Below are 27138 nucleotides of genomic sequence, written 5' to 3' on the forward strand. Positions count from 1 at the left end.
TGTTGGAAGGCTATATTTCATGGGTTTTATCCCATGAGCCAACGGTATAGTGATAGGTTAAATCTGACTAAATAGTCTCTAGTGTGTGTTTATCTTTCTGTCATAGAGAAATTAGATTGAAAGCTCTAATAGGAAAGGAATATGGGCTGATGCTACATAAACAAAAGGACAATCAGAAAATATTGCAACTAAAACTACCCAAACTTCAAACCATATTAACATATTTTGCAATGCTCTGCAGATGAAAAGTCAGTACTGTGCAATCCTGTATCTTAAACATATGATTACAAATCAAATAAAGATTCTTATTACAATCCACTAATCTGCATTGCAGGAAAGCCTTAATGCCAAGTTAAAATAATTGACCACTGTATTATGGGCCTAATTCAGACCTGATCGCATGCCAGACAACCGATGGCCATCGCCTCTGCCTGATTGACAGGTAGATGCAGTCGCTGGGCGAAGGGAGCGGGCCGGCATTGGGGGCATGTTCTGGGCAATGCAGGCGTGCTCGGACCGTGCGGAGGGCAGGCAGCCGCTGCGACCCAGAGAGCGTTGAGTAGCTCCCTGTCAGTGCGCAGGAGCTGCACTGGTAGGGAGCAACTCCTCAGGTACAAAAGCATCACCGCCATGTGATGCTTTTGGACATGTGCAGCGGGGCAGAGCCACACATGCGGGGCGGACTAGCCCTGTCCAGGGTGTCCCTCCGCATGTCTGAGTAACTGATCGTAGCCGAGCAAAATTTTGCACGGCTACGATCGGGTCTGAATTAGGCCCTATGTGTTTATCAAAGTTACGTAAATGAGTCAATATCATTGCAAAAGTATATAGTATATAAAATATCACTTGATGAATATCTTTTGACTCTGATGTTAAAAATAAATTAATGAACCGATATTAAATGGTAAAATATACATGTATTATTCTAAAATTGTGATCATGTTCATATAATGTACAATGTATGATTTAAAAAAACAACAGAAATTGTTTGACAAACCAAGAATGTATCTAGCAGATAAAGGATTTAGAGGTTAAAAAGATTGTTTGCCAAAATAGTACCTAAACCCATTGTGTACATACTTGTGTCAGACTTATAATACTATTGCTGAGATGTGGGAATTCAGTAAACCACATACAGTAAGAACAATACATTATACTGGTACATTTTATTTATGGAGGTTTGTTGATTCTCTAATTCAGGGTGTGTGGGAGCGGAAATAAATTGCAATGGTAAATGTGCCAAGAAAGAATTACATTTCTTTTGGTGTGTGCATAAAGCTTCTGCCCTGCAATACACAATGTGTATTCTCTCCACTTCATTGACTACAGCTATACCTAATGGCCACTCTACATATTAAACATGTAGATTCATTTCATACAGTGTTTGGACCCCTCTTGTGGTTTAGCCATCACTCAGACAGACAGGCTTTGGAAACGTAAAATTCTGAATGTAGACAATCTTCTCTCATTGTCTTCTGCAGAGTCGCTAGCACCGACTGAAAAAGTTTATGAGTTGTACACGTGTGTTAATTAGAAACTCAAATATTCAGAAGAAATACTGTATGTATATACGCTACATAGACAATAATCAATACACAGCAGAGGGGCATGAAATAATAAATTGTAGAGATAAGAAATAAAATCATTACAGTTGAGCGGATGCGGTTCTCTGAGAACCGGATCCACCGGAACATAGGGGATCCGAGTCCGGTTCAGGATTACCTTCCTGGCTCGCATCCCAAAACGTCATCTTCCCATTGTCGGATTCTCGCGTGTTTTGGCTCGCATTCAGGCACCATTTCACAAGTGAGATCTGACGGAGTAAGCAGTGTAGGCAGGGCTCTCAGTGAAAGCTTTTTAGCTACAGAAGCAGCAGCTAATGTAGTGCACAGTCAATGTCCCTTCAAGTCTGTATAAGCAGGGGCACTGTGTGTGTGGACAAGGTAGCATTTCATTGTGTGTGTGTGACACTGAGAATACAGCAGCGCATAGTCACAGGTCCCTTCAAGTCCATATAGGGCAAGCAGGGGGGTCTGTGTAGAGTGAAGCAAAGTAGCCTGGCATTCAAGGCAGTGGGCACGCTGTCTATAAAACTGGTGGTCACTACTGGTCACTTTCACTGACTCTAAGTAAAAAACGTTTTTTTTCCAACTTGTGTGCATTCAGCCAATACAAGGAGGCTGACTAATGGTGAGTAGGTCCAGTCAAGGGCCAGTAGCGTAATATTTGTGCGGTGCAACGGTGTTGTCTGTTGCACCCACCAAAAAACTAGAAGTTTTTTTTTTTTTTTTAGAAAGTACTGTGTGTGTGCATTAAGCCAACACAGGAAGACTGTGTTACCTTGTCAAAAGGTCAGTGGGTCCAGTCAAGGGCAACTGGCATAATATTTGTGCAGCACAACGGTGTTGTCTGTTGCAGCCCAAATTTTTTTATTTTACTTTAAAAGTAGTGTGTGCACTCAGTCAAGGCAATAAGGCTGTGCTACCTTGTATAATGGTCAGTAGGCCCAGTCAGGGCTACCGACGAAATATTTGTGCAATGCGTCAATATGGATCATGATGATCAATCGATAGAACAGCAGGAGTGTCAACCAAGTACTAGCTTTGCAGTTGCTGCCACCAGTCATGATGATACTAGCCCTTCAACGTCATCTAGTAAAGGCGATGCTTTAGTCAGGGCATTTAAAATCAAAGAATCAATATTTTACAATGGTAAAAAAAACACCTTTAATAAAGAGAAAGTTAGCTGCAGAAAAACATAAAATTGCTAACATGCCATTCACCCCACAAAGTGGCAAGAAAAGGCTAAGACCTTGGCTTTTATTTATGAGTGGTGGTTCTGCAACTGTCAGTGAGGCATCTTCCTTTGCCTGTCATGATGATGTACCCCCTTATCAGACTCTAGAAGAGGTGTGAAAATAATGAAAACCACGAAGGCAGAGGAAATAACTGTGTGTTTTGATTCAGAATTGTCACAAATCCTTGAGGAGAGTCTAAGTGTGTCCATGAGTGCAATGTGTGAGCCTGACTTTTCCAACACTGCACTCAAAGAGGAGCCTTCTTCCACCATATCTGCACCCTCAGCAAATGTGGATATGAACAGTACCAGTCAACATGCTGACAAGCCTGACATAGAAATAGAGAATGCTACTGTGAAAGTGCAACAGGATGAGGGAGATATTTGTGTAGCTGACCCCTGTGCTAATGATGCTATTGATGATGAGGATGTTGATGATATTGTTGATGAGGATGTTGTTTGTGTAAGTCACGTACCAGTGGAAGCAATTCTCACATGTGAAAATAAAAAGGCTATTGTCATGCCCGGGAATAAGACAAAAAATCCACCTCTTATATGTGGAGTTATTTTTACCAGGATTGGCATACACTTGCTACGCGGCCACCTAGAGCACCATGACTCACTCTCTACAGCGCCACGGCTCCCCGCCCTGGACACAGTTCTCTCTGCACCTTACAGCTGTGCGACCGCCCTACTTCCAGCCCTCCTCTGTTGCCTGGAAACAGGGAGAGGGAACAGTGCAGCATGATGTGGTGATAATAGGGAGATGTAGCAGCCCTATGGCAGATGTGAAAAGATATGTGCCTCTGCATGGCTGCAAGCTCTCCCTGCACAATGTGTGTGTATGTGTGTGTGCCAGTGTGCTCCTGCTCACTGTACAATGTGTGTGTCAGTGTGCCCCTGCTCCCTGTACAATGTCTCTTGTCACTATCTCCCTGTCACCACATCCTCAGTCACCCACTATCTCAATGTCAACCTGCCTCAGTCACCCACTATCTCCCTGTCACCCCTGCCTCACCAGTCACCCCCTAACTCCCTGTCACCCCTGCTTCAGCAGTTACCTACTTGCTCCCTGTCACCCACTATTGCCCTGTACTCTTGCGGGTACAATTGTGTAGCCACACCCCTTTCTTGGAAGACCACACCCCTTGTTGTGGCATACACTGTCCCTTTAGAAAGTTTATCCCATCAAGGGGCGCCAAAATAGATTTTTGCTTACTAAAAAAAAAATAGGCTTGGGCCTCCCCTAATTTTTACCCAAACCCTTCAACAATTGTCAAGCCATCTGTAGTATGTGTAAAGCAACAGTATGTAGAGATAGGGACCTTAACCATCTTGTAACCTCCTGTTAAGTCATTTCCAGCGCATTCATGAAAAGATTGTAGCGATAACTGAAACTTATGATAAAAATATAGTAACAACAAGTAGTCCAGCCAGTGGCGTAACTAGGGCTTGGAGGCACAGGGCGGCGGGGGCGCCGCCACTGATTGTGCTGTTTTGGGAAGGACACGGAGGACACAGCATGTGTCTCTCCTGTGTATCCCTCCTAGGCCTCTGGCAGCAGCGGCATGTCTGTTAAATGAAGTGCCGGATCGTGAGCTCTGATTGGCTTACGAACTGTGCCCTCCGTGTCCTTCCCAAAACGGCACAGCAGCGGGGGAGCCCGGGGGAGGGGTTGTACCTGGCACTCGGGGGGCATATTTAGCACTGGGGGGTATATGTGTACCTGGCACAGGGGGGCATATTTGGCACGGGGGGGGGTATATGTGTACTTGGCACTGGGAGGGCATATTTGGCATGGGGGGTATATGTGTACCTGGCACTGGGTGGTCATATTTGGCTATGGGGTGTATATGTGTACCTGGCACTGGGTGGGCATATTTGGCTCTGGGGGTATATTTGTACCTGGCACTGGGGGGGCATATTTGACACTGGGAGTATATGTGTAGCTGGCACGGGAGGGGGGCATATTTGGCACTGGGGGGTATATGTGTACCTGGCACTGGGGGGGCATATTTGGCACTGGGGGTATATGTGTACCTGACACTGGGGGGGCATATTTGGCACTGGGGGTATATGTGTACCTGGCACTGGGGGGCATATTTGGCACTAAGGGTATGTGTGTAGCCAGGGCCGAAACTAGACTTGTCAGCACCCGGGGCAAGGAAGCATTTTGGCGCCCCCCCCCCCCCCCCCCCGCATTACACAAAAAATTATCATGTTATCAAATATTTAGAAAGGGGATACCATTGAACAAAATTGCGCCTCATGTGCCCCAAATGTCCTAAGCATCTGTCACATAGCCCCTGTGTGTCCCCACACATTGCACCACATTACTGCACTACATGATTACACTAAGTGCCCTTTATATTGCACTACACTACGTACATGCCCCTATATGCTGCACTACATTACTACACTATCTCCCATACACTGCACTACATTACATGCTCCTAACACTACGTACATGCCCCTATATGCTGCACTACATTACTACACTATCCCCTATACACTGCACTACATTACATGCTCCTATACACTACACTACGTACATGCCCCTATATGCTGCACTACATTACTACACTATCCCCTATATGCTGCACTACACTACTACACCATCCCCTATATGCTGCACTACATTACATGCTCCTATACACTGTACTACATACCCTATATGCTGTACTATATATTACTTCATTACACTACACTACACTACATCTACATTACCAACAATAACACTGCAGGCAGGTATCCCCATTTTACACAGTGCGGCAGGCAGATATCCCCATTTTACACAGCGCGGCAGGCATATATCCCCATTTTACACAGTACGCAGGCAGATGCCCCCATATTACACAGTACGCAGGCAGATGCCCCCATATTACACAGTACGCAGGCAGATGCCCAGATATTACACAGTACGCAGGCAGATGCCCCCATATTACACAGTACGCAGGCAGATGCCCCCATATTACACAGTACGCAGGCAGATGCCCAGATATTACACAGTACGCAGGCAGATGCCCCCATATTACACAGTACGCAGGCAGGTGCCCCCATATTACACAGAACGCAGGCAGGTGCCCCCATATTACACAGTACGCAGGCAGATGCCCCCATATTACACAGTACGCAGGCAGGTGCCCCCATATTACACAGTACGCAGGCAGGTGCCCCCATATTACACAGTACGCAGGCAGGGCCGTCTTAACGGCAGTGTAGGCCCCTGGGCACAGCAATGCATTGGGCCCCCTACCCATCCTCCAGCGGTAGGGGTGGGGGTGCTATCAGCGGCAGCTTTGATGTCCCGTGGGTGGTAGAGGGTGTTCTATCTTCCGCTCAGCATGTAGGACCTGGAGCAGTAATTTCTGCTAATTGCTAATTGCTCCTTTACTGCACAGATGGGGCGGGAGGGAGAACACTAAACTGTAGAAGAGGGCATTGGGCTGAATGAAGGGGCCCCGGTACATGACTTCCGGGGTGGTAGGGGGTGTTTAATACACAGGGGAGGGATGGATAGTGGAGTAGGCTTAATATTCATCATTTTCTGGTGGGAGGGCAGCTTGCTTGACTGCAGATATCTCAAGTTCCTGAAAATATATTTCTTTGTTTTGAATGGGATAAAAAACTAGAGATTCCCACCTTTCAGAAGGTTTTGGGGACTTGAGGATCAGAGTTCAGGAGCCAGAGCAATCCTCCAATGAATATATAAAACTGTATACCAGGCGCGTGGAGCTGGAGCAGGGACCAGCTGCTGGAAGGCTGATATCTCTGGTTCTGGGCACAGTAGAGCCAAGATGCCAGTGTCCAGCAAAAGGGGAGAGTCCCAGCTTTTGCATTATACCCTCAGAAAAACTCTAAGTCAGACAGAACCTGAGATATCTGGCTGGGAAGAGCAATTAACAGGCTCGGATGGGGACCACTGCTTTCACGTTGGATATCTCCGGTTCCCCAAGGCCGATTTTCAAAAATCTGGTACCCCTGGAAAGAGGGGACCCTCAGCTATCAGCCTAGGGCCCTTATACTCCTGGGGCCCTTGGGCAAGAGCCCATTGAGCCCATACGGAAAGACGGCCCTGTACGCAGGCAGATGTCCCCATATTACACAGTACGCAGGCAGATGCCCCCATATTACACAGTACGCAGGCAGGTGCCCCCATATTACACAGTACGCAGGCAGATGCCCCCATATTACACAGTACACAGGCAGATGCCCCCATATTACACAGTACGCAGGCAGGTGCCCCCATAATACACAGTACGCAGGCCGGTGCCCCCATTTTACACAGTGCGGCAGGCAGGTATCCCCATAGGCAGGTGTCCCCATTTTACACAGTGCGGCAGCGGCAGGCAGGTTTCAAGTTGGGGGGAAGGAGGGGGGGGAGAGAGAGAGAGAGAGAGAGAATACTTACGTCTTCCCGCTCTTCGGTCCCGCCGCCTCACGTCCCTCGCGCCGGCCACCTCCTCCTTCATGCTTATCGCCTTTCCCCGAGCGCTCATGCTTGGGGGGCGGGGCTTCGCGGAATGACGCGTTTGCGTCGTGACGTCACGATGCAACGCGTCATTCCGCAAAACTCCGCCCCCCGAGCAGGAGCGCTCGGAAGAGGCGATAAGGAGTAGAAACGGCACTGCCGCCGGGTCTCTCTCAGCGCCCCTCTAAATCCTGCGCCTGGGTCACATGCCCCCCTAACCCCCCCATAGTTTCGGCCCTGGTGTAGCTGGCACTGGGGGGGGATTATGTGTATTTGGCACTGTGGGGAAATATCTGGCACTAAGGGCACATGTGGCACTGGGAGCACAGCCCTAGCAACAAGCATTACCCCCTGGTTACAAGCACAACACCCAGCTCATGAAATCCCTGGCAAAAACATTACCCCCTAGCAACGAGCATGATACCCAGTGCATGAAACCCCTGGCAACGAATATTACCCCCTGGCAATGAGCTTGAAACCCAGGACATGATACCTCTGGCAACAAGCATAACACCTACCACATGAAACCCCTGGCACCGTGCATGGAACCAAGAGCATGAAATCCCTGGCAATGAGCAGGTAATTTAAAAGTAACTAGAAGCCTTACTGTAGGGCTTAATGTGTAATGGGCATTGCGGTGTGTGGCATAATGTATCACGGACATTGCGGTGTGTGTCATAATGTGTCACAGGCATTGCAGTGTGTGGCATAATGTATCATGGACATTGTGGCGTGTGTCATAATGTGTCACAGGCATTGTATGTGCTATAATGTATCATTGCGATGCGTGTCAATGTGTCACAGGCATTATTACGGTGTGTGGCATAATGTGTCGGGGGCATTATGGTGTGTGGCATATTGTTCCATGGGCATTATTGTGTGTGGCATAATGTCTAAGGGCCATTGTAGTATGTGGCATAATGTATAATGGGCATTACTATAAGGAGGAAAAATGACAAATAATGTAAGGGGCATGAATAAGGATTATTTTTTCCCTGTGGTGGCCAATGTCTGGGCATGCAGGTTGCAAACCTGGGGTAGAAGGTAGTCTTTCCTGCAATGCCACGCCCCTTTATGTAAAGCCATGCCCATTTTGGCAGGGTCATGCCCCCTTTTTTGCAGCACGGACCTTAGGCACGTGCAGATTCATCATTTTCCTAGTGGTAATTATGGGTGGAGGTGGGGGGGGGACACACCAGAGAATGTTTTGGCTTGGGGGAGAAGAAATTCTAGTTACACCACTGAGTGCAGCATCAGCTAGCTCCCTTCTCTCAGCTAGATCCAAGCACCTGCAATCTCCACCACCAACACCTTCATCAACAATAGCCTCAATAATGTCCTGCATCCAATTTAATAAGGCTGATTACCTCCCCTATACAGGACTCCTCCAATAAATCCTTGAGATCTACGTGTGCTGCTATGGGTTTATCTTTAACCCAGGGTGGGGCCAAGAAGACTACTAATAGTCTCAAAAAACAATTGACTGTTACACAATCTTTGCAAGAACAAGTAAGTGTGAGAGCAGTCACCCAGGTGCACAGCAGATCACTGACGCCATTACAGCTATGCTTGTACAAGATGTGCGTCCAATATCCACCATTAATGCAATGGGGTTTAGACAGTTAACTGAGGTCCTCTGTCCTCGCTACCAAATTCTATCTAGATACCATTTTACTAAAAAAGCAATTTCCCGCCTATCATGGACGGTAACAAAAACTTCATTATTGGCCTCCAAAATGCCATTGTACCCACTATCCACTTAACCATGGATATGTGGACAAGGGAACAGGGGACTAAAGATTACATGACTGTGACAGCCCAGTGGGTGGGTAAATTGCCTTCAGAACCAGAAATAGCAGCAGCATCTAATAAATGCTAGCACCGGCTTTACTAAGAGGCATACCCGTGACAACCTATTAGAACAATTTAGAGATGTCATTGCAGAATGGCTTACCCCACTTGGATTCTCCTCAGGATTTGTGATATCTGATAACTCCACAAATATTGTGTGGGCATTGCAGCTGGGGGAATTCCAACACATCCAATGCTTTGCTCACACAATCAATTTGTTGGTGCAGATTTTTATTAAATGACAGGTGCATGCAGGAGATGCTGTCTGTGGCCCAAAAAAATTTGGGACATTTTTGGCATTCAGCAGATGCATGTAGAAGCTTGCTGCATCTGCAAGAACAGTTCAATTTGCCATGCCATCAGCTGAAGTAAGAGGTAGTAACAAGGTGGAATTCCATCCTTTATATGCTTCAGCAGATGTAGGAATGGCAAAATGGCATCCAAAGCTACACAATGAACCATGTCATAGGGAAAGGATGAGGAATGTACCCTACTCCAGCGCAATAGTGAATAATTTCTGTGTTGTGCAAGGTACTGAAACCCTTTGAAGTAGTATCCTGTGAAGTGAGTTCAGACACTGTCAGCTTGAGGCAAGTGATTCCCCTAATCAGACTTTTGGAAAACCAGCTTGAGAAACTGAAGGAGAAGATGAAATTAAGCAATTCCGCTGAGTTTGTTGGACCTGTAGATCAAGTCCTTTATTTGCTTCACCAGGATCCAAAGGTCATCAATATCTTGATCCTAGGTTTAAGTCATGCGTTGTGTCTTTCTTTCCAACGGAAACAGACCTTAAGAGAGGCAAAGAGCTCCTGGTGAGCAAGCTGTCATCCAAAGTGGCATGTGACATGAAGATATCTTCCAGTTCCTTTAAGTACTGGGCAGAAAAAATTGTGCTTGTACAAACTGGCTTTGCATTACTTAAGCTGCCCACCATCTAGTGTGTACTCACTACACAGCACAGAGGCACCTGCAATAGTAGATTCCAGCATGGGTGAATTAATATTGTGTGAAGATGATGTACACGCTGATGAGGGTGAGGATGAGAATGATAATGGCAATGACATTTTGCCTCTATAGAGCCTCTGTAGAGATAATTGTCAACATTGTTGACTGTACATTCGTAGTTTGTTTTGTGGGGGCACAAACAAACAAAGCACTTCATCCACAGAAGTTGCAGTCCCTGTTGCTGAAGTGCTTGGTTTGTTAAACTGTGCATGTCCTTTACAACATAAGGATGGGTGGGAAGCCTTGTCAGGAATCCTTGCCTAGTAAAATAGTATTTTTGGGGGGTTATTAAAAATGTGTTTATTAGTAATGGTAGGATAAGTGCAACAACTAATAAAAAATGTTGTCTATGCAACAAAGACCACCACCAGTGCCTCCAATGATTAATTACAATTTTTGGAATAAAAAAATTAAATGTACTTACTTATCAATCCTTCCAAACTTTACCTTCCACTACTTACATACTCCACCTCCCTTGGGCTTCTGATCTAGGGCCTAATTCAGACCTGATCGTAGCAGTAAATTTGTTAGCAGATGGGCAAAACCAAGGGGGTCATTCAGACCTGGTTGCACGCAGGCGTTTTTTTGCACTGCTGTGACCAGGTAATCGCTGCCTACAGGGGAGGGGGTAATCGCTGTGCAGGGGTGCGATCGGCTGTGCAGTGAGCTGCACAAACAAAAGTTTGTGCAGTTTCTGCACAGCCCAGGACTTACTCAGCCGCTGCAACGATCCGGGCCTGTGCTGACGTCAGGAATCCTCCTCCCGAACGGCTGGGCACGCCTGCGTTTTTCCGGACACTCCCTGAAAATGGTGAGTTGCCGCCCACGCATACCTTCTTCCTGTCAATCTTCTTGCGATCGCTGGTGCGATCACTTTCTTCGTTAGTTCTGTCGCTGCCCAACGGTCGCCGGGGGCCGACGTGCCTGCACATTGCAGTGCATGCGCATGCGCTGTTCAGACCCGATCGCATGGCTGCAAAAAAAGGCAGTGTGCGATCGGGTCTGAATGACCCCCCATGTGCACTGCAGGGGAGGCAGATATAACATGTGCAGAGAGAGTTAGCTTTGGGTGGGTTATATTGTTTCTGTGCTGGGTAAATAATGGCTGCTTTATTTTTACACTGCAATTTAGATTTCAGTTTGAACACACCCCACCCAAATCTATCTCTCCCTGCACATGTTATATCTGCCTCACCTGCAGTGCAAATGGGTTTGCCCATCTGCTAACATATGTGCTGCTACGATCAGGTCTGAATTAGGGGCCTAGATCTTGATTAATGTAAACATTCTTGGTTTCCATGTGGTCGTATACTTGGTTAAACTGCCACCCTGTCTGTCACTGCAGTGCCACTCTGTTTCCTACATGTGCCATATTGGAAGTTGAACTGCAACATGTTTGTGTGTGCCACCCACTGCTGTTAATTAGCTTAGTCATCCAGCTACCTCAGTGCAACGTTTTAGCCTAAACTGGATGAAAACAAGATTGTGAGTTGTGAGGTGGTCAAAACTGATTGGAAATTAATGTTATTGGGGTAATAATACTGTAGGTTCAAAAGCAGACCCAAATTATGTGATTTTAGCATTTAAAAAAAAAATACAGATCCAAAACCAAAACACATGAGGGCGGTTTTGGTAAAACCAAAACCCAATGACAGATAAGAACCAAAACCAAAATAAGTGGGTCGACACAAACCTCTAAAAAAATAAACCCCAAAATAAAATAATGAACCGACATTGAATGGTAAAGCATAAATATATTCTAAAGTTTGATCAATTTAAATTAGAATTACAGCAAATAATTGTTAAAGAAAATAAGGTGTGCAAAGATGTCAAAATGAAGGGTGGTAAGGGTACGGGTACATACATATCTTGGCCGGATTATTATTATTATTATTATTATTATTATTATTATCCTTTATTTATATGGCGCCACAAGGGTTCCGCAGCGCCCAATTACAGAGTACATAAATAATCAAACAGGAAAACAGCAACTTACTGTTGATGACAGTATAGGACAAGTACAGGGTAAATAAACATATTTACATCAGCAGATGACACTGGAATAAGTATCAGGTGGCAGAAGACTGCTGGATGTGGTACAGTGGAAGATTATTAAAGTAAGAAAGGATAAGCACATGAGGGAAGAGGGCCCTACTCGTGAGAGCTTACATTCTAAAGGGGAGGAGTAGACAGACAGGGGTGCCACAAATGGGGTACATAGAGAACGTGTAACAGAGGGTTAGGATAAGATTTGGCTGGGTTTGGTGAAGAAGTGGGTCTTGAGAGCCCGTTTGAAGTTTTGTAGAGAGGTGGAGAGTCTGAGGGGGAGAGGTAGGGAATTCCAGGGAACTGGAGCAGCACGTGAAAAATCTTGGAGGTAGGAGTGGGAGGAAGTAATCCGTAGGCAGGAGAGTCGGCGTGCATTAGCAGAGCGAAGAGGACGGGTGGGAGTGTAAAGGGAGATAAGATCAGAGATGATCGGCAACCACGCAGCAACATTTGTGCAAGCAAAAGATCCATGGCTGAGGAAGCACTAGCTAGTACTATAGTCAGATTTACGCACAATATATGAGCCCAAGGGTTCATGTGGGCATTATACACAGGTGCTGCAGTGTATACTGCTGGAAATTTGGTGAGTTTTGATCAGAGATGTGCAGAAAAGGTAGGCATGGGAGGCACTGCCTCCCATGCCAGACTTTTTACTCCAGAGTTTTGACTATAAAAATGATTAGAATAATACAAAGATATTTATATTATATTATTTGTACTGTATATTTCATATACTTTACATAGCCAAAACTCTGGTGTATTCTGGAGTATGACAGGAAAGGCTCTGCCTAACCTGCCTCACCGAACGTTACTGGGCAGAAGGTATATGTAATGACTGAAACAATGGGCCTAATTCAGAGTTGATCGTAGCAGCAAATTTGCTAGCAGATGGGCAAAAATATGTGCACTGCAGGAGGGGCAGATGTAACATGTGCAGAGAGAGTTAGATTTGGGTGGGGTGTGTTCAAACTGAAATCTAAATTGCAGTATAAAAATAAAGCAGCCATTATTTACCCTGCACAGAAACAATATAACCCACCCAAATCTAACTCTCTCTGCAAATGTTATATCTGCCCCCCCCCCCCCCCCCCCTGCAGTGCACATGGGTTTTGCCCAACTGCTAACAAATTTGCTGCTGCAATCAACTCTGAATTACCCCCAATATAAGCATGGGGTTCTCATATTGGCTATCTTAACAGGGCTATGGCAAAAAGCATATACATCGTTGGGTCTCATATAGCAAACTACTGTATAGTGGAAAAGGAAATAGCTTACAAGATGTGATAAAATTTAGATATTGTGCATATAATTCCCAACTGTACCTATGATTACCATATACAGATACACGTCCAGCTATTACAATACAACCCTCTGATACCTGTTTCTACATCAACTTCAGAACCAGGTGGATTTCTCACTTTAGCAATCCATTCATGTTCGCAGTGGTCAATATGATCCCAATTATTTTGGACAGCTCTATTATAGTGGATGCAAAGCATATCACTAGCCACTTCACTGCCCCCTAACAGTAGCACATATGTTCAGTAAATGTTTGATTTCACAGAGAAACTACTTCTGATTCTCCATGTAAGAGCACTGTGATGCCATTGGCTGAAACCAGAGGTGGGAAGGGTTGGGGGGCAAGGTGACCGATGCCCCCCCAGGCCGGTCCCATTTTCGGCACCTTGGACCAGCCGCTGGTTCCAGTGACATTGCAGCAATGTGCTTAGCAGTACACAGGCCCGCCCAATAAGTATAGTGCAAGTGCTGATGTGTAGATGTCACCCTGCCTCCTTCTGTCTCCGCCTATTTCTCATGTCCCCTGTCCCCTCCACCTGTAATAGCCAGCACCCCTCCTCCATCTCCTATGCCCGCCTATTCCTCCAGTCATGGGCTGCTGCCTCCTCCTGTCCCCGTCTGCTCTCCAATACCCGGTACCAAGTCTCTTCCTGTCTTTGCCTACTCCACTTCCTGTCCCTGGCTCCCCTTCTTTTCTAATATAGGGTACCCCGCTTCCTCCTCAGTCTTGACACAGCTTATTAGTCTTGTTCCTGACTCCCCTCCATTTTTAATATCTAGCTCAGTGTCGTCATCCCCCTTCCTCCCCTTGTGTTCCCAGTTCTGCCTCCATATATAAAAAAGTCAAATAGCCATAAGGAACTGCAACCTGGGAACAGCACCCCCATACTGTTCACACAGAAGTTGAAGGACAGACGAGTGCACAACTAGTTGCAGATAATGAGCAGATAATTTCTTCAGCGTTTTTGTTTTTTTTTCAAAGGTGAGAGAAACATTTTATATTGGTATTTTTAGAATTTATTTGGGGGGACTATTTAACAAGGTGGTTTTTCAGAAAATTATGCAGAAACTATAGTTTTGGAATAATTTTATGTATCACCACTGTTTTACAAAACGCTGATCATGAAGCAGACAATGGTAATTAGGGGATGGTGGTCTGTCTCAAGCATCACTGGACCCCTATAGATGACAGTTGGTTGTACACAAAATGCACCATAGATTCATTGTATCTGTTGGGGTAGGCAAGTACAGTATTGGATAGCCTGTGTCTTGATAACATCTGGCTTAACACCATCTGAAGTTAGGAGATGGCCAACATGCGGGACATCAGTGACTCTAAAATGACAATTGTCAGGGTTTAACAGCATGTTGATTTCATGGATTCTTTGGAGGACCTTGCAGAGGCACATGTCATGTTCTCAATAGTATGACCTCAAATGAGGATGTCACCCAAGATCTTACAAGGGTATCCCTCAAAGAGATGTTCCATGTAACGTTGGAGTACTTCACTGCCAGTGCATATGCCATAGGGCATTCAAAGGAAGGTTTACCTTCCTACAAGTATCATAAATGTGCTGAGCATGGATGATTCCTTGTTCAAAGTGATCTACCAGAATCCACATTTGGCGTCCAGAATGGTAAATATTTTGCATTTGGCATATCAGCCATTACTTGCTCCACAGTTCTGAGGTGGTGATATGGTCTCAACAAATCTACAGATGTGTCCCCCCTCATCGTTGCTGCTATGCAAATAAGACACACAAGCAGACTTTGCTGATTAAAATGATATGTGGCATAACTATATCCTGTATGCGACTGCAGCTGTAGCTACATATAAAAATACATGCTGCTGAAGGTTGCATATATCAGATTGTCTTTTAAACTCCATTGCAATTGTTTTGGACTGCCCATTGCAGCATGCATATGAGTATAGTGGTGTCCAGTGTTAATTCCATCCCACATGTGCACGAGTTACATCATTTTGTGTCCCACACACAATCCTGTCCCTGATGTGCTCACTTGCTAATGCACCAGTCATTTATTTGCTAGTAGTTTCAATATTGCAGCATATGACTGGATATACTCAGAGGGGCTCTTCACAGCAGTGTTAAAAACATGCCTGTCCATTCTAAGAAAAATTTCACTGGTAAGAATATCTCATCAAATGTTTTTTATTAGTGTCCCTGAATCCTCTTGATTCTCTCCTTTGTCAACAGCCTCAGCCACAGTAGTGGATCTATGCATCAAAGACATTGCGCCATCACAGCCAAACTTCTGACACCATGCAAAGTGGTCTGTGTGCAGATCACCACAGGACTCTAGAAAGCTACAGAAGTGTGTCTTTACTACCAGTATGCTATACTTAACTGAACAATGACTGCAGCAGCACTTCCTGTATAGTAAAACTTCCTGTGTTACAGAACACATCCCATGGGCCAAATGTAATAGAGTGAGAGTTTCAGAAAGTGAGAGATTTGGTAAGGTTTTGCAGTTTTTTTTAAAAGTGGCAATCATTTACACAGCAAGATCAACCTGGTTGTAAATGATTGCCACTTTAAAAAGAAAAATGAAAAACCTTACAAAATCTCTCACTTTCTGAAACTCTCACTCTATTACATTTGGCCCCATATGTCTATTTAGCATCTACACTGTCTATTTAGCAATCTACAGTATGTTAGCATAAAGTTAATACAGAAAGTGAGGCCAACATATTAGACCAAACCTGTCTACTTTATGAATTTCCAATCTGAGTGATCCTGGTGTGGAGGTCCAAGAGAATAGTGTGGATGACAGGATGATGTGATTTGCATAATTGTAGTCCCACCCCCTCCTGCATGTTAAGGCATTAATGACACACATTCTGTAGTTGAACCTCCTACCACTTTAATAGGGAAGCTATTTGGATCCAGAACATGAGCCTACACTTTCCTGAGTCTGGGAGTACTCCCCATAATCAGAGAGTCTCATGGATATTACAGGAAAGCAGACACGCATGGATAATACCTTGATGTTGCCACCTATAACACAACACTACATCAGTCCTTGAGATTCACAAGCACAGCATGAAGGCTAATAATGCAGTAGAACAGGCCTGGCCAACCTGTGGCTCTCCAGCTGTTGTAAAACTACAAGTCCCATCATGCTTTGCTACAGTTTTGCTATTAGGGAAGGCTAAAACTGTGGCAGGGCATGCTGGGATGTGTAGTTTCACAACATCTGGAGAGCCACAGGTTGGCCAGGCCTGCAGTAGAACATGATCTATGTTAAATTCTGAAAAAATAACAAAACGTAAAAATGTTGTATTGACAAAATAATTATCTTTGTTACAGAATATGTAGAAATTCAAACAGAAATGACTTCTGGATGTTCAACTTAACAAATATAAGCAGGGTTTGCTCATAGTAGCACATACTGTCGAAGAAAACCAGACTATGGTGAGTAGAACTAGAGTGCTGCTGAATGCTATTATTCCATAATGAGATATCTCCCAATTGGAAGAACTGTGCCAGAACTGGAAACAAAACAGCAAAACTTATTGAATATGGTCCTAGGTCTAACTTATTATTTAGCATCAGAAATGAAGGAGAGAGGACATTTAAAATAACCAATAGAATTTGTACAGAGTAAATGCTGAGTATCTCTCTGCCCAGTCTACCCATCCTGATCTGCCACCATTGGGTGCTTTATGAAATTGCCCTGCCCACATTACCTCACAAATATATTGCAGGGGTTAACATCACAATGACTGGTGACATGAGGGGCTGGCGCGACAGGGACTTCTGAGGGGGACAGGGTGGCAGATGTGGGCCTCTCCCAAGCCTGTCACGGAGGAATGATTAATGAGCAGCGGCCCCAGCTGAGAGTAACCTTTGGAGAGCTGAGCAGGACATCTGCAGAACTGTCAGAGCTCCTGACAAGGACATCGCTGAACAACCAATTATTTCGCCATCACTAAGGTGGGCTGTCAGTTTAATCCCAGCCATTCACTTAGGCAAGGACAAGGGAAATTTCTCCTTTACATGCTTGCGACAATGGCACATTAACCCTTTCTGTGGGATGAGAGCACTGCATTTCATTGCAATGTAGTGTGTACTGTAGTCTTTTGGCTAGTGATGTGGGTATAACAGCCTCAGACCTAGATGAGCACCACTGCTAGTTTTTTCCACATCTGTAAGCAGAGTAAGGCCAAAAAACTGGCATCATTTGCCTCAGTACTTACAGGTGATGGTCTTTTTCATTTTTACTGTTTCTATCCTGGAATCTATCAGATACTTATTTTGGCTGATTTAAGTGACAGTGGAAGGCGTTCACACTGTTTGCAGTACTGTTTAGGTTACTTCTGGATTTCCAAGAACCAGGCTTTGCACTGCTAATTGTTACCAGGACAACACATACAGTCACTTTGTAAACACTGTTGCATGTTGCCAGCAAGAATCATAGTTGAAAAAATGACAATAAATAAATAAATAAAAAATGAAAATAAATTAATAAAATAAATAAATAATAATAATAATAATAATAATAATTTATATATATTTATATATATATATATATATATATATATATATATATATTGTTTGCAGGGTTGCACTGAATAGAAGAGTCTACACATAACACTGCAATCAGGAGGGAAGGGAGGGGTTACTTATCAGATCATAGCTAGAGCGGAAATTAAGATGAACTCAAAACAGTTTTTTTGTTGTGCTGGGTGTAGTTCTAATGCATAGTGTCACATCTTTTATATTTTGGGATTATTTGATTATTTTGAAATGTTTATTTTTACACTAACCAAATTTATCTTTACGAGTGGTCTTCAGTTTACCGGCGGCCGGGCTCCCGATGACCAGCATACCGGCTCCAGAATCCCGACCGCCGGCATACCGACAGCTTTTCTTCCTCTTGGGGGTCCACGACCTCCCTGGAGGGAGAATAGATAGCGTGGCATGTGACACCGTGCCCGCTGCGTGGCAAATGCAACGAGCATGCAGGGTGCTCATTTGCGCCTGTCCAGCTGTCGGTATGCCGGCGGTCGGGATTCCGGCACCGGTATGCTGGCCCTCAGGAGCCCAACTGCCGGCATAGCATACTACACCCCACCTCTACAGTATTTAGCATGACCAATTGCACTGCTTTGTGTGCTGTGATATGTATACTGTACATTTGGGAGTGGTATAGTCCTGGCACTTGTGTTTAAGGATCGCACCACTATATGCAGTTCAAATTCTTACTAATTGCTTTTATTTAAATATTGCCCAAAATGCATAAAGTCACTTACAATGCAAATCCCATTTTTGGTGTAATAGACCCTATTAGTGACACCCCTAGTGGTGGGTATTTGTGTGTAGTGTGGATCATACCTGGGGGTAAATTTACTAAGATGGGATGTTGCCCATAGCAACCAATCAGCTTCTACTTCTCATTTATCTAGCACCTTGTAGAAGATAATACCTGGAATCTGATTGGTTGCTATGGGCAACATCCCATCTTAAATAGAACTCCCATCTTTGGCCCTCATTCTGAGTTGTTCGCTCGCTAGCTGCTTTTAGCAGCCATGCAAACGCTAAGCCGCCGCCCTCTGGGAGTGTATCTTAGCAGAAGTGCGAACGAAAGGATCGCAGCGCGGCTACAAAAAAAAATTGTGCAGTTTCTGAGTGGCTGCAGTCCTACTCCTACCTTGCGATCACTTCAGACTATTTAGTTCCCGTTTTGACGTCACGAACACGCCATTCGTTCGGCCAGCCACGCCTGCGTTTTCCCAGGCACGCCTGCGTTTGTACCTGACACGCCTGCGTTTTTTCACACACTCCCCGAAAACGGTCAGTTACCTCCCAGAAACGCCCCTTTCCTGTCAATCACTCTGCGGCCAGCAGTGCGACTGAAAAGCTTAGCTAGACCTTGTGTGAAACTACTTTGGCTGTTGTGAAAGTAAGTCGCGCGTGCGCATTGCGCCGCATACGCATGCACAGAAGTGCCATTTTTTTGCATGATCGCTGCGCAGCGACCGAAAACAGCTAGCGAACAACTCGGAATGACCACCTTAGTAAATTTACGCCCTGGTCTCAGAAGTCTCCTCTTAGTCTTTTTCCTGTCACAGCACAGCAGAGGAAGAAAGGACCCCAAATTCCAGATATAAGGCAGACACCAGGAAATAAAGGGACATTTAACTTTATTAAACTGTGACACTTCGCTGTAACTGTTTAAATGTAAAGGAATGATTAGCATAGAATAAAACAATATTTACATTTTGCCAATCTGAATAGGCTACAACTACTGTGCTACTGTAATACCTTAGATCTAGGCCATTGCTATGGGCAACACTATTGGGTTTTGTTTAGATAGATAATGCAAAGTCAATAATACAATATCCAAAATAGTCTCTAAAAATAAATACCCTTGATACTGTACACTCAGAATACTCTGTCACTTGATTGTAAAGCCCTACAGCAACACACACTGCAGCCGGAATACACTGTATATAGAAATATTAGCAAACACAATAAAGGCCTGTTAGTGCAATAATTCAAATGCATTCAATAAATCATGAATAACATTTACAATAAACAAGGTAATGGAAAGCAATCAATTTACTCATTAACCTTATCAGTGCAATAAGTTCTGTAAGGATATCTATCCTTTAGTCAAGAAGTTCCCAAACTCGATCCTCAAGGAACCCTAATAGCCCAGGTTTTAAGTATATCCATGCTTGGCCACAGGTGTCTTGATTGGTTCCTCAGTCACTTTGATTTAACTATCTGTGCTGGGCCATGGATATATTTAAAACCTGGATCAATAGGGGTTCTTGAAGACTGAATTTGGGAACCACTGCTTTATCCTAATGCAGTGATTTTCAACCTTTTTTTACTCGCGGCACACCGAACAATATTTTTCAATTGCCAAGGGACACCATCAGTTCACCCACAGGGAAAAAAAACAAAACACACATTGGTCCTCATAGTAAAAAACAAATCCACACATACATTGGTCTACACAGAAAAAACAATCACGTTGCTCCCCACTTAAATCATGTTGCTCCCTACATAAATCCTATTGCTTACCACATGAATTATTCATATTGTTCCCCCCATAAATCCTATTGCTCCCCACAGGAGAAATAACATAACAAATATTAGCCCCTACCGGTCAGCTGTCCCTCAGTGGCGGGGGTTTTTCATAGTGGAGTGCTGTGAATACTGAGCAGCGGGCAGTCGGGCAGGTGTGGATGTGGGTGGGCAAGGACAGCTGTGGATGCAGGCGGGAACTGGAAGATGTGTATGCAGGCGGGTGGGCTGGCTGGGTGGTGAGATGCGGCGGCCGTGACCTATGATATCACACCGCCGCATCACCCAGGCATAGGTCATGGCACACTGGTTGAAAAAGCCTGTCCTAATGAGTCCCAGCAATAAACTTAAGAATCTTCACCGGTCAGCTCTTTCATCGGTGCACATAAAATGGTGGTAATGTAAGTTGCTCAGTATGGACTGAGAGTCTGTGTACACAATTGTGTCTGTGTACATAATTGCAATGACATACAATTCCAGGTATAATGCAGCTCTTTGAAAAAATACTGCACAAAAATACTGTTAATGCTTCCAGCCTTCAACAGGTTCAAAAGCACCTTATGCATTCTGTGGGGTAATGCAGGTGACTGTACTTGCTGCACAACTTGTTATTGCCATGTTTACTGACAGCTTTACTGTAGACAGGGAGGGCTGAATAAATGTGTCTGTACCTGTGGTTAAAGTGGGGGGAACTGGGTGGAACTGATGGCCTAATTCAGACCTGATCGCTAGCAAGCGATTTTTGCACTGCTGCGATCAGATAATCGCTGCCTCCAGGGGGAGTGTATTTTAGCTGTGCAAGTGTGCGAGCGCATGTGTAGCAGAGCTGTACAAACAGATTTTGTGTAGTCGCTGCGCAACCCAGGACTTGCTCAGCCGCTGCGATCACTTCAGCCTGTCTGGGACCGGAACTGACGTCAGGAACCCTCCCTGCAAATGCATGAACACGCCTGCGTTTTTCCAGACACTCCCTGAAAATGGTCAGTTTACACCCACAAATGCCTTCTCCCTGTCAATCTGCTTGCAATCACCCATGTAAACAGATCCATCGCACAAACCCATCACTGAGCGACGATCTGCTTTATACCTGTGCAACGCACCTGCGCATTGCGGTGCATACGCATGCACAGTGTCTACCAGATTTCCCACTTGTGCAAAAATTCACAGCAGCGATCAGGTCTGAATTACCCCCTAAGTTCCACCACCTGTGATGGTTCCACCTCCTCCACTGCTCTGCACAATAATTCCAACAGAAAATTGTGCTCTACCACACGTGTCAAAAGATGATGCAGGCAGTTCTAGTGTCACTGATAAGCTGCAGCTCCCTCCCCCTTCCTCAGGTCCTGGTGGCTCCACAGTCCTCCTCCACATGTGACCCACTTGCAGCCTGCTCCTCCTGGTATGCACACATGCTGAGCCTGTGTATGTCGGATGGTGTTTGTCGATCCTCAGGTCCCAGCAGCTTCTTTTTCCAGAATGGCACATGTGATGTCATGCTGCCACTGCCGCTGAAATGAAGACCAATGAAGAGGAGCAGCCTCTGGGCATGCTGAAGACAAAATCAGAGGATGCTAGAAGGACACAGAGAGGCGGGGAAGCTGCTGGAGGGACAGAGGACATGGAGCTGCCAGAGGAACACAGGTGGTGAGCTACTAGAGTGACAAATGCAGACATGTGTATAAGGGGCAATACTGTGGTCATATGTATAAGGGGCACTACTACTGTGAGCATTATGTGTATAAGGGGTGCTACTGTGAGCATTAGGTGTATAAGCAACACTTCTGTGGGTATCATATGTATAAACAGCACTACTGTGGGCATTATTTGTAAGAGGCATACTATTTGTAGGCATTATGTGTAAGGGACACTACTACTGTGGGCATTATGTGTAAGGGGAACTACTACTGTAGGCATTTGTTTATAAGTGGCACTACTGTGTATCGTAATGTGTATAAGAGGTACCACTTTGTAGCGCAGTGTGAATAAGGGGAACTACTTAGTGATATAATGTGAATAAGGGGCATTGTAGTGTAATATGAATTAGAGGCACTATGTGCAATGTCATTGAATAAGACTGGGCTGCTCTGTGGCATAATTTGAATTGAGAGTACTATTGTGTGACCACGCCCCTTCCTTGTAAGACCCTCATCCATTTATAAAATATGGGAGGTATGGTACAAATGTATAGTTTACAAGGGAGTGCGGAGGATATGAGTTCCACAACCTCTTCTGGACCACTTTAAGCACTGCTCTGTACTTTATTACACAGTCTCTGAGATGCAGAGAGTATAGTGGTATAAGTGAGTGGGTTAAGCTGTGTCCATCATCGGAGGCTTAGTGTACATTGTGTGAGGTAGCAGCTCAAGTTGGGTTACACATGTGAGTTGGATACATAGACCTGTTACTCATCACTCTGGTAGTTGTTCAGGGTGACTCTGCCTCCTTGGTGTCAGCTCCTGCTTTCTGCACTAGCCAACATCTCTGGCAGCATCTCTTTACAGCTCACTCTTCACGCTGGCTTCTCTTTCTCTGCTGCCCAGATCTGCCAGTGGCTCGCATTGCAGTGTCCCAACTCCAAGCGTGTCTCATGCAGCACTCAGCTTCTTGGCTCCACATGTGCCCACAAGCACAGCCTCAATAACCACATGCTTGCTATCCTCTCTGTATCCTCCTTATCCTATAGTACTCTCTGGGTTTCCCAAGCAGCTTCTCTCCAGTTTCCGTCCTTAGACTGGCAGGACCATCTGCAGGGTGTCCACAGGGTCCTAACTCCCAGCCATTAACCCCTCAGATTCCAGGGTATCACATAGTTGTAAGGTTTCATGCATTGTCTTGTAAGCAGCGCCGTAGCTAGGGTGGATTGGACAGTGCTCAGTACACAGTGCATTTGCCCTGTGGGCGCACTGTCCGCATCCACCCGTGATTGACCGCCTATGTATGCACTGCAGCTGTCTCTTTCCCGTGCGCTCCACCACCCACCTTGTTTCTGTCTTCAGGGACTTCCTCATCTCCTGCAGTGTTCAGAGGGACTTCCAATAAGAGCACATCAGCTGTTTCATGAATGCTACAGCCAGGCACAACAAAGGTAAGCAGTATAGCTGATCCGGTGGAGAATGAGGAGGAGGAGGAGGAGGAGAAATAAGGGGGATGGCATAACGTGTATAAGGAGTACTACTGTGTGGGGTAATGTGTATGAGTACTGCTGTGTGGTGTAACGTGTATAAGTAGCACTACTGTGTGGCATAACAAGAACAGTATAAGGGTTACCACTGTGTGGTATAGTGTGACTAATGGACACTACTGTGCAATATAATTTGAATTGTACTATTCTGTAGTCTTGCCCTTCCACATTAAACCATACCCCTTCCCCATGACGTCACACCCCTACATTTTTGGAGCGTGCCTTCAACGCGCATTGTCCCTATTTTGAATATGGGAGGAGGGGGCACCAATTCTCCTTCTGGCAAAGAGCACAAAAATGTCTAGTTGTTGCTCTATTTGTAAGAAAATATGGCAGTGAGTGTGAAGATTATTTTTATTGTTTATTTATGTGGCTCCCCAAGGGTTTTCACAGTGCTTAGCAAATTAGATAAACAAATGAGCAAAACAAGAAAACAATAACTTACAGTACATGATGATGTAGGGCAAATAGATGGTACATTAATGCTGCTGCATCAAGGGTAAGGACAAATAATCATCAGGGTGGCAGAAACCGAGGGATAGGTGCCATCTGAGTCGAAGATAGTCTAGAAGAGGGAAAGGCACATGAGGGGAAAGGGATTTGCTTGTGAGAGCTTACATTCTGAAGGGGAGGGGCTGACAAACAGATGGGGTAGAAGTGAGCCATGTAGCAGAGGGTTAGGATGAGAGATGGAGTAGAAGTGAAAATGTAACAAATGGTTAGGATGATGCAACACTGTGTTGTGTCTCATGGGAAAAGTTCTGTGTAACAGGCTTAATAGCTTAAGGTAAATGCCTCACTCTGTATCCTAATGCAAAAGTAGCCTTTGTGCTAAGAAACAAAATAGTAAAACTAGTTTCAAATGTTAAATATTATTCATATAGAGAAGTATTCACATTTGAGCTGATGGTATCATCCAATGGGAGAACCAATAACAATGCAGAAGGTATGGTGAATATAAATCTTACAATGACCAGACATTTCTAGGGTATCCATTTTAGAAGCACACATGTGTCCTAAAGGGAAAATGCATCCATGTGGGCGAATTTAGAAACCTCCAACAAATTCTCCCTGTCCTCCACTCAATACGCTGAACTGGTAGCCACCAGGTTGGCAATGAATAAACGATTTAATGGCAAACTTAGATTGTCCTACCTAATTGTCAAAATTGCTTATACGTGTGGTTACATTACGGATGGAGGAGGTCCCTCTCACTTCGATATTAACATTGACATTACTTCTCTAGACTTATCAGTATTGCAGAGTCCTCATCAAGGGTCAGTTTGAACAACAGACAGGAGGATATTAATGCTTACTCAAAATAAATGTATTTCCATAGGTTCAAGCCCAATTACATACAGTATATCTTATCGAGCAACAGTTCATGTTAGAGAAAGTAGAACAAGCAATAGCCTCCTCATTCAGCAGGAACAGTCCAAGTTCAGACAGCTTTACCACCTCTTATTATAAGTCATTTAAAGACAAACTAACCTTACTTCTTCTCTAGGCATGTAAGACCATCTGTGAGAAGTCTAATTTCTCTCAATAATCCTTGAAGGCACACATTGATGTCATCCCAAAAGAGGAAAAAGACCCTTCCTTTAACTGTGCTATCATCCTATCTCCTTCTTAAATATTTTTACAGGATGTCCCGCACTCTCACCCAACCTAAGCAACAGCTGGGGTGCCAGATCAGAGCCCAACCCACCTAGAATAGGAACCCATAGTACAGTGCAGTGTTTTCCACAAAGTGGAAATGATAGCATTCTCCAGACTTAAATTATGTTTCTCAAGGTAAGACAGCAGATCAGCACAGTCAGTGCAGTAACAGTAGACAAAAAACCTTCTGAGGTTCACAGAGGGGAACTGGAACTGCACCTGAGAAGGTTTTTTGTCTACTGTGACTGCGCTGACTGTCGTTTAAGTCTGGAGAGTGCTATCATTTCCATTTTGTGGAAAACACTGCACTGTCTTTCTTAAATATTGATATAAAAATATATACAGCTCGTTAAAACTGCTGCTTCATACTTTAATCCATGCTGACAAGGCTGGCTTTGTTCCTGACTATGAGGCCAGGGAATACACCATGAGAGTTACTGACCTTCTGTATATGGAAGAATAGAAGCAGTTTAACAGGGAGTACTTTTACTTATGATAGGTATCCTCCATCACCTGTGACTAGAACCACCTGAGTCTTGGTTCTATTTACATTACCTTGAGCTCAGTATCTGAAGCCTTTGACATCAAGAATAGCACCAGACAAGGCTGCCCACTATCACCATTTTGTATTATGCATTGAGTTTTTGACCAGGGCTATCAGCTACAAATATCTCAGGTGTCTATGTCAGGGGTAATGAATATAAATTGATCCTCTTTATAGATGACTTTATGGCTCTGATTATTCACATAGTGACATCCCGTGCCAACCTGGTTTTTAGGTTTACATAATTTAGGGTTTACATAAATTAAAAAAATACAGGTAACTACAGTATAAAAGTCTATAGCTCTGAATCTGACTGCACTTGCTCCTGTAATTGCGGAACTGCAATGTGCTTTGCCCAGCTTCCAACACTCTTCAAATAAACTGAATCAATGGAACCTCCCACAACTCTTCCTCCTGAATTATGCACCAATTCTCTAGCCTTTATGCATGGTTTATAGATCTTGGAAAGCCAATAAATGCTGTCAAAATGAACACGTTGCTGAAAGTTTTATACATAATTAGCTGTTCTACCCGTTCTTCACATGGGAGTTTCTGATTTTCATGTATGTAAATTTAAATGACTGTTAAAAATGTGGTAAATCTACAGAGCTGTAAATTTGAGATGTCTTAATGTAAGTAAATATTAATCCATGGTTGTTGGTGTTACCCGAGGAGCACCCGTAGCAGATACGGTAAAAAGTGACAGGACCATTTTTGTAGTTTATGAAATTCTACACACTGGAGGTGCAATCCAAATTTTGATCCAATTGTCCATTTGGGCATTATCATTCATGCAATGCAAGCCACGCATCTGTAATGATGTCATTATGTCAACCCCCTTTTTATGCCATAGGGGAGTTTTATTAATATTTGAATTACGTTGTTTCCTATTTCCTACCTGCAGAGTATCTATGTTAAACTTCATCTTAGAAACATAGAAACATAGAAACATAGAAACATAGAATTTGACTGCAGATAAGAACCACTTGGCCCATCTAGTCAGCTCCTTTTTTATTTTATCCTTTAGGCAATATCAACCCTTTTTTAACCTTAATTCTTTGTAAGGATATTCATATGCCTGTCCCAAGCATGTTTAAATTGCCCTACAGTCTTAGCCTCTACCACCTCTGATGGGAGGCTTTTCCACTTATCCACTACCCTTTCTGTGAAGTAATTTTTCCTTAAATTTCCCCTGAACCCCCCCCCCCTCCAGTCTCAATGTATG

The sequence above is a fragment of the Pseudophryne corroboree genome, chromosome 2 (assembly GCF_028390025.1).
Source record: "Pseudophryne corroboree isolate aPseCor3 chromosome 2, aPseCor3.hap2, whole genome shotgun sequence".
Classification (NCBI taxonomy): domain Eukaryota; kingdom Metazoa; phylum Chordata; class Amphibia; order Anura; family Myobatrachidae; genus Pseudophryne; species Pseudophryne corroboree.